General features: G+C 36.2%; 1 non-coding gene across 1 annotated transcript; it reads left to right on the forward strand.

Annotated features, from left to right (window-relative positions):
* Positions 1-1,226: 1,226 nt before the first annotated feature.
* Positions 1,227-1,332, forward strand: LOC122044615. Its single transcript, XR_006129646.1, has one exon. It is a non-coding gene; the product is annotated as a small nucleolar RNA R71 (small nucleolar RNA).
* Positions 1,333-12,321: the final 10,989 nt, after the last annotated feature.

Raw genomic sequence — 12,321 nt, forward strand, 5'->3', positions numbered from 1 at the left:
TATTTTGCTGATAAATACCTGATATTTCTAAACATGTGGATGTGACTTCCTCTGAATTAAATGATGGTTCTAGCTGTGGCTCAGGTGTTGATGATATCAAAGATGGTGATTCTTGGGACTCAACCATATCTACATGAGTCCCTACACATTGTTCCACAACATGCTCAAATCTTGCAACCTCTAAGGGTTGTGTGGACAAAGGTGGTGATTCTTGAGATGTTGCTTCCACAACACAGCTCCCTACGCATTCTTCCATATCATCATCATCAACACATACATCAAAAAATAAACCAACATCTATATCCTCAATAGGAGAATCAATAACAAGAGGATTAATAACTTCACTTGCAGTTTTAAGTTGATCTACCACATCACATTCATCATCTGAAGATTCAATGTCACTATAACACTCTATAAAATTTGGAGATAGATCTGAAAACTTATTTACCACTTCAGTATCAATAAAATCCTCATCTGAAGAGTCCTCATCTTCATATACATTCAAAAATTTGCACTCAACCATATTAGTGTCACAGGATTTGCCAAAGTTTTTATTTTCATCGACCCCCACTAACCTTTGTGGAAAAGGAACCCTTAGTGAAGGTCCTGGGAAAGATTTAACTTCCTTTATCCCAAATTCCCTTTGAGCTTTTGGAGGAGGTCCAACTTGCTTATCTAGTGGTGGTGTGATCAATCGTTGAGGGAAAGGTACTTGTGGCCTTTGTGAACTTCCTGGAGAAATGGAATTGAGTTCTTGTGATCTTCTATTATTCTTCTCCTCAATTCTAAACATGTCCTTTTTTAGAAGTTCTCCATGATTTTTTTCAATTCTCAACCCAACATCATCACACTTTTCACTAGATCTTGTCTGCGAAGGAGGGGGATCTTCTTTAAACCATTTTGAAATAATATTTTCAATCTTTTCCCCTAAATGTTTGAACTCCCCGTTCTGTGACTTGTGATTTTTAAAACTCATAGATGGTTGAGTTACAATTTGTTTGACAGGATCTATAGCATTTATGGCTTGCACTTCTTGAATGTTTGAGGGAGATTTCATCCAACTTATGTTCAACCATTCATGGAGGTTCAATGTCACTTGATCAATTAACATATATGCTTCATCTACACTTTTGTCCTTAAAAGAACCTCCAGCTGATGAATCCAATAAACTCTTGTCTGAGAAAGAAATTCCCCCATAAAATATGTACAGAATCAACCATTTTTCAAAACCATGATGAGGGTACTGTCTTTGAAGACTCTTGAATCTATCTCATGCTTCAAACAATGATTCTCCATATACCTGAGCAAAATTTGTTATGCAATTCCTCATATACACTGTTCTTCTTGGAGGAAAAAAATGATTCAGAAATTGCTTCTCTAATTGCTCCCAACTTGTGATACTTTGAGGATGGAGAGAATATAACCAAGTCCTTACTTTATCCTTGATACTGTAAGGAAATGCCATCAATCGAACTGCATCTACTGACACTCCTTCACATCTCACCATATCACAAATCTCTAAAAATGTTTCAATATGCAGATAAGGACTTTCTGATACTTCTCCTCCAAATTTGTGACCTTGTATCATAAAAATTAACTCTGGGTCTAGTTGGAAACTTTCTGCTTCAATTTGAGGTTGCACAATGGGAGATAAAAATCTTACAGAAAAAGGTGTAAAAAAAATTTCTCATGGCCCTGCTTGACATCTTAGTGCTCATGGATATTCAAGGAAGAAGACAAAAAATTATAAAAAGAATCAAAGACAAGTAATAAAATGCAATATGAAAAGCAAGAAAGAAAATGCATAATTTAAATTGTAAGCAAGAAAGTGCATAATGAAAACAAGAAAGAAAAGACAAAAGGAAAAAGAAAAATATCTAGAATAATTCATAAGCTAATAAACTAATGTATTTATAAGTTCTTGTTATTCTTGAGGCCTTTACGACGTTTGATCTTCACATACACAAGAACAAGATTGCAAGATATGTTTACAAAAGAAAAAGAAGAAAGAAACTAAATCAAAAGAAAAACAGAGAAAAGTTAAACTAGAATGTTAGAAATCAAAAATGCAGAATTAGAATTGCAACAAAAAGAATTGACAAGAAGTAGAAAGTTATAAAAGAAAAAATTATGAAAACAGAGTTCTAAAGATTAGTTACAACTATACTAATGAAAAGAAAAAAAAAAGTTATGTTTAGTCTAACTCAATTGATAATCTCTAATGTTATAGCGCAGTCCCCGGCAACGGCGCCAAAAACTTGTTAACCTCCGCAAGTGTACGGAAATGTCACAAGTAATAATAAAAGATATCATATCCACAGGGACTGGAATAAGCACTAAAGATGTCCCAATGTGAATTAGCTAAACAACTAATCAATTGGTTTTCAATAAGCTAAGTATGACTATGAAATGTAAACAAAGAAATAAAAGAATAATAGACAAGAATAAGGGCAATGATAAAGTTATGTTCTAGGAGTTTTGGTTTCTTTGTAATGTTATTCAATGTAATGATCTACCAAATCGTATTCCTCAATTGTCCGTCATTTGTAAAAGGTTGTCGATTCTCTCTTGCAATAGACAACCGACCTAGGACTGAAATATAGCTAAATGTGATCAATTAGGAATGAACCCTATGTTGTTCTTACACGGGCTTGCCTGTCACGTGCGTCCCTCGAATAATCAACATAGAAATCCACTACCTCTCAACCTCAATAAGATATAAAGATTAATGCATCCAATCCGTCCTACCCTCTTGAAATACCTAATTTCCCTCTCAAGATTACCCCTCAAACTGTTAGTTAGAGCCTTAGAGCCAATCATATGATGATTGTTGTATGGACTCGATGTAGCATATTCCTATATATTTATAAAGGTATTTTCTTTATGGTTATTATACTTACTTGTATTGGTACCAAATAACTAAGTATAATAGCGTCCTTGAGTAGAAGGTTCTTATCAATATCAATCGATTGGTTGAATCGATAGTGAGATGATATAGAGAACACTACTCTTAATCATTCCTAGTCAAGTATTAACATTTAGGGACAATGTTAATGTGACAAGACTAGCATGTAGGTCAACTCGATGACTTGATCTCACAAGCCATGGATATAAAGATATCAAGTTGACACATGGGTATGCATTGGAGAATGTATGCTGAATGACCCGCCATGAGAAAGTATCATGGATCGTTATATGAGTGTCATATACTTTCTCATGTGACTATTAGTATGACTATTAGTCCTTGGACCTGAAGTCACCATGGTTCCCTACATAAGAAGTTGCATACTTTGGCTTCGTCAAACGTCACCCGTAACTGGGTGGACTATAAAGGCGATTACTAGGTATGTAACAAATTATGCGAAGGGATGTGAGTGATGTAGATGGGATCTATCCCTCCTATATAACGAGAGTGACATCATGATTCTTGATAGAGTGAGACCACTAAGTGCATGTTCATGCCCAAATGAGTCAATATGAGATATTAAGCTCATTTGATTAGAGTGAGTCTACTTGGAGTTCAAGATATAGATTAATTAGAGGATGACACGGTCTATGCCTCAAATTGATCAATCTATATGTCTAGGATAGAAAGACATTGTCACATATTGTCAGAGTCACAATTAGTAGTCACAAAGGTGATGTTGGATCTCAACATTCTTGTAACTTGGATAGTAATGATGTGTTGCTAGATACCGCTCATTATTTATGTTTCTAAATGGGTTTAGGAACATTGCCAATGTTACAAGAACCTATAGGGTCACACACAAAGGGCAATTAGATGGAGATTAGGTTCATATGATGAACCAAGAGGACTAGGTTCATGTGATGAACCAAGTTGGATTAAGAGTAATCCAAATTAGACTAATTGAGTTGGACTCAATTTGATTTATGTGTCAAATGAGTCTAATTTAGATTATGACTCATTGAATCAATTTAATTTAATGAATAGAGATTCATTAAATCAAAGTGACTTGAATCAATGGTTAGATTTGATCAACTATGGGGAATTTAAGTCAAGTTTGACTTGACATGAGAGGGAAGATGAAGGGTCAAGTTTGACTTGACCTTGACTTGACCAAAGCCACCTCATTTGTGAGTTGGCATAGGGCCGGCCAATGATGATGTGCCACATCATCAAGGCCACTTCATGGTGTGTCACCACATGAGGAAACCCAAGAGCCATGACTCTTGGTATTCCATGGAGGTTTAAAACCTCTCCTTTAGTGGCCTGCCACTTTAGATGTGATTGAATGCAATTGTGTGCTCAATTCAAGAGGTCATCTTCTTCCTCCTCTCTTCTTCTTCTTTCCCTCTCTTCCTCCATTGCTGAGACTCCTTGGGGTGCTAGCATACTCTAAGGTTTCCTCTCCATCTCTTGTTCGTGTGGATACTTCTAAAGGTGTGTACACTTGAACACACTTGAGATCCGACGGACCTTGGACGAGCGAGATTTGAGAAGGGCTTCGCTTCAAAGGTATACTTCCCTTTTTCATGTAGATCTAGTGTAGATCTAGGATAAAACATGTACATGATTTATTTTATACGTCATCGCACGGATCCGTGGCAAGACTTCGGGGTTTTCGCAACGCAAAAAGCAATTTTTGCTGCCCGAAGTCCCAACACAAACGTCCTTACACCGACATGTTCCTGTCACGAACGTCCCTCAGAAAATCGAATGAGAAGCAATCGATACAAGATCCATAAGATATTCAAACATTCAATCAAGCATGGTAATTAAGCCCTAATTACAACAATCCACACAAGAAAGAATATATACAAACAGGGCAAAATCATAGAAATAGGTATTTTGGCAAATCCTCAAAAGTTTAAATCAAATCTCTATTACAAATACTCCCTCCATCCTAGGACAAGAGATCTAATCCATGGAACAAGGAAAGAATTCCAAAGATAAAGAAAAGACAAACATCTTGATCCCCAAATCCAAGAAAGAGAAAGAAGAAAAGGTTATCTACGATGAAGAACCGTCTTCGGATCTAATCCTTGTTCCCCAGAGTCGAAGCGTTGAAGATCCGCCCTTAGATCGCCGGAAATCCCTCCAAGATGGTGGAGGAACGCCCAAATCTTCAATTCCCCCAAAAGGGAGAAGATCCCCTTTGAAATGAAGATGAAACCTTTATATAGAGGGGGAAAATCGGGCACCACACGACCCCAGGACCTGGCCGTGTGTGAGACACGGCCTGGCTCACTCCCCTCTCTACCAGTCTCACACGGCCGTGTGTGAGACACGACCACGTCTGACTCTGCCACTGCACTCCTTCCACGGCCGTGTAGATCTACACGGCCTGCTCTGCCTCTAGGTCCAGAACTCCTGCATGGGCAATGTGAAGCACACGGCCGGGGCATTCTTGGCCTCTGGAATTGTTGCACGGGCTGTGTGTAGCACACGGCCAGGGCATTCTTCGGTTTTGGAAGGCTTGTATGGCCGTGTAGGGTACATGACCTAGCTTCCTCTGGCTACTCATCTTGACACGGTCGTGTGAGGTTCACACAACCAAGGCCACTTCCTTTCCTGCTGCAGTCACACGAGCAGTAATCCACACACGGCCTGGGCAACCCCCCATGATAGGGTCGTGTGGCACACAGGGCTTGTGCCTTCCGTCCTTGTTCAAGCGTCAATATTTTCTCTAAATTCAACTCCTGTGTACACAAAATGTACAAAAGCAGATCTTCGAACAAAAAGAGTAAATATGCTCAAAAGGAAAGCTGGAAGTATGAAAGTGCATAGATAAAGCATGTACAAAGTATGTGAATGTGCGTCGAAACATGCTAAACAAGTATACACAATCTACTCACATCATAGACCGATTGAGCTTATATACTAGATGCTCTTTGTGTTAGGATGTATACTAAAAGCCTAGCTTTTGGTATAAACATTTATCTAGAAATAAGAATCACATTGGTCAAATGTCTATATTTATGGTAAATGTAGTTGTTCAATTAATTTATATTATAGATAACATGGTGTGTGGTGTCACACACAGAGGATCATGTTATCAGTACCTTATAAATTATAAATAGTAGCTCATGACCAAGATAGAAAGGAACAAATCATTGGAAGGTCGTAGTGTAATTAGGTATTAGTTTATCTTAACTATATAATTACACTAGTACACTTAGAGTGTATTGAGTAGGACCATTAGAGGTCGTTTCTTTTATATTGACTTTATAAAGGAACAAAGATCTCAGTTATTATGGAAGTGTGTGCTCTTAATCCTAATATAATAACAAGCACATATATTTGATATTTATTTCTTTAATTTATCAATGGGTGAGATTTAGTTAGATAAATCAATAAGCCCGATAAGTTGGGAAATGATATCACTTATAGTGTGTGTTGTTGATTATAGAAGAAAAATATGTCCTAGTAATCTAGGTTGAGAATGTCCCCAAGAGGAGCTCATAAGGATTGTCATGTTAAAGTCTGCAGGTGGACTTAGTCCGACATGACGATAAGGTTGAGTGGTACTACTCTTAGACTAAGATATTAATTAAATGAGTTGTCAGTAACTCACTTAATTAGTGGACATTCGACATCTTAAACACAGGGAGACTAACACACTCATAATAAGAAGGAGCCCAAAAATATAATTTGGGATTGGTGCGGTAGTTCAATAATAGTTCTCTAGTGGAATGAATTATTATTGATAAAATTAAGTTGTGTGTTCGGGGCGAACACGGGATGCTTAATTTTATCGGGAGACCAAAACCAATTCCTCCTCTCGGTTCCTATCGTAGCCTCTTGTATATAGAGATTTATACCCACCACATACCCACCTTCTTACCCATCCAATGGGGCCGGCCAAGCTAGCTTGGAACCCAAGCTAGGGCCGGCCAAGACCAAATGGTTGAGCCAAGTTGGTGGCCGGCCAAAGCTTGGTTCCCAAGCTTAGGTGGCTGGCCACTAGAATATTAAAAAGGATTTTTATTAAAATTATTTCTTATGTGGATGTTTTAAAAGGGAGTTTAAAAATAAAAAATTTTCTTTTATAGTTTTCTACAAAAGATTAAGAGAAGAGATTAATCTCTTTCTTTATTTGTAGATTAAAAGGATGGTTTTAATTTTTGATAAAATTTTTCCTTATTTATAAATCATCTACATGTTTAAAAGAAAGTTTAAAATTTGAAATCTTTCCTTATTTGTTGATTAAAAGGTGGATTTTAAATTTTAAGAAAACTTTCCTTTTTAACCGTGTTCATGATTTAAAAGAGAGTTTAAAAATTAAATATTCTCTTTTATAAGTTTCTACAAAAGATTAAGAAAATATTTGATATCTTTCCTTATTTGTAGATTAAAAGAGATTTTAATTTTTAGAGATAACTTTCTTTTTATCCACATGTTTAAAAGAAAGATTTTAATTTATTAAATTTCCTTTTTATAAACCAATCATGAAGGGATAAAAATTATTAGAGAAATTTTATTTTTAAAATTTCCGGAAACAAATTAGGAAGGTTTTAATTCTTGATTGAATTAAATTTCCTTTGCTTACATTATTGTGGTCGGCCATGTTGATTAATAAAAGAGAAATTGATTTTATATCAATTAAATTTATTTTTCATGGCAAAGGAATTAAGGAAGTTTTTATTAAAATTTCCTTATTTGCCAAGACCAAGGATTATAAAAGAGGGGGTAGAGGTGCCTTCATGACAAGAACTCTGTTCTATTTTTCTCTCTCTTTTTCTTCCTTGGTGTGGCCGGCCATCCTCTCTTCCTCTCTTCTCTTTGATGGCCGAACCTCATCCTTCTTGTGGAGATTCATATGGTGGCCGGATCAAGTTTAGAGAAGAAGAAGAGGAAGGAGAGAAAGAAAGCTTTGTTTCTAGCATCCCTTGGAGCATGGTGGTGGTGGCCGAACCTCTTCATCCTAGGAGAAGTTTTGATGGCCGAAACTTGCAAGGAAGAAGAAGGTGCTTGGTGGTTCTCATCTCGGAAGATCGTTGCCCACACAACACCCGGGATTAGAAGAGGAATACGATAGAAGATCAAGAGGTCATTAAAGGTTCACAAAGGAAGGTATAACTAATATAGTTTTCCGCATCATGTTAGTTTTATTTCCATGTAAAAATACCAAATACAAGAGGCATGCGATTCTAGTATTTTGAATTAGTTTTCGATGTTGTGTTCTTTTGTTTTTCTTTTCCTTGTGATTTGATTGTTCTTTTCGGTTGACCTAAAGTTATTTAAGGAAATTAAATATTAGCTTTCCTTAAAAGGCTTTGTCTAGGCGGTGGTGGTTGTTCCCATATCCAAGAAGGCCATGTGCCTCGCCATGCAGTCCTGGAAGTCAATTTTGGAAATTAATATTTAATGGAATTAATAACCTAGGTGATTTGGATCGAAAGTGTTAAGTTCTGCAGGAGATCCAAGTCTAAACCTAAAAGAACAAATAAATTAAACTTTGGATTAAACGTGTTAAGTTCCGCAGGTGATCCAAGTTTAATTTAAAAGAACACATGGTAGCTAGGAAAAGGTTCAGACCTTTGTACAAAATTTTTATACAGTGGAACCATTAGGCTTTCCGAGTAGCAACCAACACTTTGCCCTTTGCAATAAACCCCTCTGGTTGCTTCATATGGATGTTTTCTTCAAAACTTCTGTTAAGGAAAGTTGTCAAACCTCATAATCCACATGAGCGACAATAAATAAAAGAATCCAGATAGACTTAAGCATGGCTACCGGCGAAAAAGTTTCTTTATAATCGATTCCCTCTTTCTGAGTGTACCCCTTCGTAACAAGCCTTGCTTTGAAGGTTTCCACCTTTCCATATATCCCTCTTTTTCTTTTGTAGATCCACTTACATCCAACGGCTTTTACACCATTTGGTGGTTCTACAAGCTCCCAGACCTTATTAGATTACATAGATTCTATTTCAGAATTCATCGCTCTTTGCCAAGATACTGCATCTTTATCTTGGAGTACTTCGTCATATGTCCGGGGATCAGGTTCATGTTCACCAGAGATCAAGTCCGAAGACTCTCCCAAAAACATGAATCTTCCAGGTTGCCTCACAACCCTCCCACTACGATGAGGCACTATCTATAACTGTGTATCATTTGTGATGCAGTTTCTTGTGATATTTCATCTTGTACTGTTGGTACTAGTTTAGACGTGTCTTCTCTACTTTTCTTAAGAACAATTTTTCTCATGGTCTTGTGGTTCATTATATAGTCCTCTTCTAAAAATCGGGCATTGGTGCTTACAATGACCTTCTGATTTTTAGGACCTCCTTTTGTTTCTCTAGGATAATCCACAAATAAGTGAACTCCTGTCCAACTTATCAGTGTCTCCCTTCAACACATGTGCTAGACTATCCCAAATCCAAATACGCTTTAGACTAAGTTTATGCCCATTCTACAATTCTATGGGAGTAAAGGGTTCTGACTTTAAAAGGTACCATGTTCTTTGTCGTTTCTAGAGTATATCCCTAAAACGAATTTAGTTATACTGAATAACTCATCATCGATCTAACCAATTCCATAAGAGTCCTATACCTTCGTTCTGCCACACCATTCTGTTGGGGTATAGTAGGTGCAGACAGTTGGGATTGAATCCCGACTTCTGATAAGTGACTCTTAAACTCTCCTAAGAGGTACTTGCCACTATGATCACATCATAGTGACTTGATAATTTTACCATGACGTTTATCCACATCAGTGTTGTACTCTTTGAACTTATCAAAGCACTCAGACTTGTGACACATTAAGTAAATATACCCGTATCTCGAATAGTCATCTATAAAATAGACGAAATATTCAAAACTACCTCTTGCCTGAATAGTCATAGGTCCACACAAATCAGAACGAACCAATTTTAACACATCTTTGGCTCTATACCCCTTAGCCTTAAAAGGTCTCTTGGTCATTTTTCCTTTCAAGCAAGACTCGCAGGTTGGAAAGTTTTCCACCACCAATGAACCCAAAAGTCCATCGGCTTTTAACCTTTGAATCCTACTCAAGTTAATATGACCTAGCCTTAGATGCCAAAGATATGTCTGGTTCATTTCCGAAGGTTGCTTTCTCTTATTAGAATTAGAAGATGTGTTATTAATTTCCATTTGTTGCATCGTGGGAGTTATTAGATTTAGAGTATACAAATTGCCAACCAACGTATCAGAACAGATAACTTCCCTATTTTTCTTGATAACACCTTTGTTATCAAAATAGATAGAATATCTATCCTTGTATTATTTAGAAACTAAAATCAAGTTTTTTCTAAAACTTAGTACGTAAAGACAATTTCTCAAAACTAATATTTTATTCCTATAAACATCTCCCACTACAACAGCTGCTACTTCTGTAGCATTGCCCATGTAAATAGTGATTTCTCCTTCATGTAGTTGTCGGGTTTCCTGAAACCCCTGCAATGATTTGCAGACATGATCAGTGGTTCTCGTATCTGTTAAAATGTATACTAATAGCCTAGCTTTTGGTATAAACATTTATCCAGAAATAAGAATCACATTGGTTAAATGTCTACATTTATGATAAATGTAGTTGTTCAATTAATTTATATTGTAGATAACATGGTGTGTGGTGTCACACACAGAAGATCATGTTATCAGTACCTTATAAATTATAAACAGTAGCTCACGACCAAGATGGAAAGGAACAAACCATTGGAAGGTCGTAGTGTAATTAGGTATTAGTTTATCTTAACTATATAATTACTCTAGTACACTTAGAGTGTATTGAGTAGGACCATTAGAGGTCGTTTCTTTTATACTGACTTTATAAAGGAACAAAGACCTCAGTTATTATGGAAGTGTGTGCTCTTAATCCCAATATAATAACAAGCACATATATTTGATATTTATTTCTTTAATTTATCAATGGGTGAGATTTAGTTCGATAAATCAATAAGCCCGATAAGTTGGGAAATGATATCACTTATAGTGTGTGTTGTTGATTATAGAAGGAAACTGTGTCCTAGTGATCTAGGTTGAGAATGTCCCCAAGAGGAGCTCATAAGGATTGTCATGTTAAACCCTGCAGGTGGACTTAGTCCAACATGACGATGAAGTTGAGTGGTACTACTCTTGGAGCTAGATATTAATTAAGTAAGTTGTCAGTAACTTACTTAATTAGTGGACATTTGTTATCTTAAACACAGGGAGACTAATACACTCATAATAAGAAGGAGCCCAAAATGTAATTTGGGATTGGTGCGGTAGTTCAATAATAATTCTCTAGTGGAATGAATTATTATTGATAAAATTAAGTTGTGTGTTCGGGGCGAACACGGGATGCTTAATTTTATCGGGAGACCAAAACCAATTCCTCCTCTCGGTCCCTATCGTAGCCTCTTAATTATAGAGTACTATACTCACCTATACCTACCTTCTTACCCATCCCATAGGGGCCGGCCAAGCTAGCTTGGAGACCAAGCTAGGGTCGACCAAAGTTTGGTTCATGGGTGCTTCATGGTGGCCGGCCCTAGCTTGGGTTCAAGCTTGGTGTGGCCGACCCAAATTAAAATAAAAGGATTTTTATTTTTTAAAATTTTTCTTATGTGGATAACATGATTTAAAAGAGAGTTTAAAAATTTAAATCTTTCCTTTTATAAGATTTTACAAAAGATTAAGAGAAGAGCTAAATCTCTTTCCTTATTTGTAGATTAAAAGGTTGATTTTAATTTTGGTAAAAACTTTCCTTTTAATTATGTTCATGATTTAAAAGAAAGTTTAAAAATTAAAAATTCTCTTTTATTATTTTCTACAAAAGATTAAGAAAAGATTTAATATCTTTCCTTATTTGTAGATTGAAAGGAGATTTTAATTTTTAGAGATAACTTTCCTTTTTGGAAATTATCCACATGTTTAAAAGAAAGATTTTAATTTATAAAATTTCTTTTTATTAACCAATCATGAAGGGATTAAAATTATTGGAGAAATTTTTATAAATTTCTAGAAACAAATTAGGAAGTTTTAATTTTTGTTTTAATTAAAACTCTCCTTGTTTTGGGGAAAGAGGTGGCCGGCCAAATAAATTGGAGAAGAGAAAATTATTTTTAATTAAATAAATTTTCTTTTTCATGGCAAAAGAATTAAGGAAGTTTTTATTTAAATTTTCCTTATTTACCAAGACCAAAGGATTATAAAAGAGGGGGTAGAGGAGGCTTCATGTGGAACGACTCTATTATTTTTCTCACTCTTTTCTTCCTTGGTGTGGCCGGCCCTTCCCCTTCTCTTCTCTCCATCCTTGTGGCCGAACCTCTCTTCCTCCTTGGAGATCAAGTGGTGGCCGGATTTTAGCTTGGAGAAGAAGGAGAGAAAGCTTACATCCCTTGGAGCTTGGTTGGTG

This window comes from Zingiber officinale, chromosome 2A, assembly GCF_018446385.1.
Source record: "Zingiber officinale cultivar Zhangliang chromosome 2A, Zo_v1.1, whole genome shotgun sequence".
NCBI classification, from domain to species: Eukaryota; Viridiplantae; Streptophyta; class Magnoliopsida; order Zingiberales; family Zingiberaceae; genus Zingiber; species Zingiber officinale.